Source organism: Pteropus alecto, unplaced genomic scaffold, assembly GCF_000325575.1.
Source record: "Pteropus alecto unplaced genomic scaffold, ASM32557v1 scaffold23, whole genome shotgun sequence".
Lineage (NCBI taxonomy): Eukaryota > Metazoa > Chordata > Mammalia > Chiroptera > Pteropodidae > Pteropus > Pteropus alecto.
In genome coordinates this window covers 449,386-450,708 of record NW_006435837.1, presented here as the reverse complement: position 1 = coordinate 450,708, position 1,323 = coordinate 449,386, and the positions used below count along the sequence as shown (strand labels likewise).

Below are 1,323 nucleotides of genomic sequence, written 5' to 3'. Positions count from 1 at the left end.
GGAGAAGGAGGTTGAAAGTAATGCATTTGGGTTGATGATAAACCTCATGGCAAATTTGTGCCCTGCCAATTTGGCTTTTGGTTATTTACATTTCTATCCAGTGTACACAGATAATGGCCACTTTCAGGAAGGACACGTCACTCAGACACTGAAAAATTGTGGCCTGCTGCATCTGGATATCAAAATTGGCCAAAAAGGAGTGGCCAACGGTTAAAGGACAAAGACTGTCCCTTGCTTTAAAGTAACCTGCTTTTCTTACAGATTATTTGGTATTCTGAACATGTGTGTTTCACTTCTGTGGTTCAATTACACCTTGTTCTAAGCCAGTATTCAGTGAAAAAAGTATGCTTCACAATTATGAATCCTCAGTGTTAAGTGGGATGTTATGACTTGGAGTAATGAGAACTGTTTTGCCTCCTTAAATATTTACAGTTCTTTCCTACTGAAAGTTAACTACTTTTGGATTTTTGTGTTTAAAAAGCTAGTCTTGCGCTTTTAAAATCATGGTGTTTCCAAGTCCCATTAAGTTTTACTTGTCTGGGAAGATATTTTGAAATATGTCAGCCAGTTAAATGTTTACTGGTATTACATACATTTCCCATAAAAAATAAATCCCATCCAAGTCTGCTCAAAAGCAAAAAAAAAGTGATAGATTTTCCTTTACCAGAAAACTTTTTCAAATTTTGAGTATTTCCTACATTTCTGTCGCATGTAGACACCTAGAATTAATGATACAAGGACTTTTATTCATAAAATGGAATATTATAGTCATTAAGATCATACTTTCAAATAATTTTTAGTAACATGAAAAATTGTTCATGCTTTACTGTTTAAGTAGTAAGGATGATCCAAATTTGTATTTAAGACTGGAAGGAAAGACATCGAAATATTAACAGTTAAATTAGTGGGGTTATGAGAAGAAGAGATTTAAATATTCCTTTTCTTAAATGGTCTTTATACTGCTTTGAATTTGCTAGAATCTTTGTTATATGATTTTATAATCAGGATTTTAATAGATGCAAGGGATTGCTTTGGGAATTCCATTTATAGGTCTTAGCAAAGTAATTGCATTCTTTTTGCTCTATAAATTGATGATGGTTTTTTTCTTTGAATTAACACTGCAATTCTTTTTATTAGTTTCAAGTATACAGTACATTGGTTAGACATTTATATAGTTTATGAAATGATCTCCCTGATGGCTCTATCTTCCCTCTGGCTCTACACATAGCCATTACCTTACTGCTGACTGCATTCCCTATGCTATGCTCCCCATCCTGGTGACCCTCTATCAACTACTAATTTGTACTTCTTTACTTCACCGCT

The 1,323-nt window shown here is 33.7% G+C and overlaps 1 protein-coding gene across 3 annotated transcripts in view; it reads left to right on the top strand.

The window, feature by feature from the left end:
* The window catches only part of PRDX4 (peroxiredoxin 4), a 21,339-nt gene that overhangs the window by 1,022 nt on the left and 18,994 nt on the right, over nt 1-1,323 (top strand). The window lies entirely within an intron of this gene.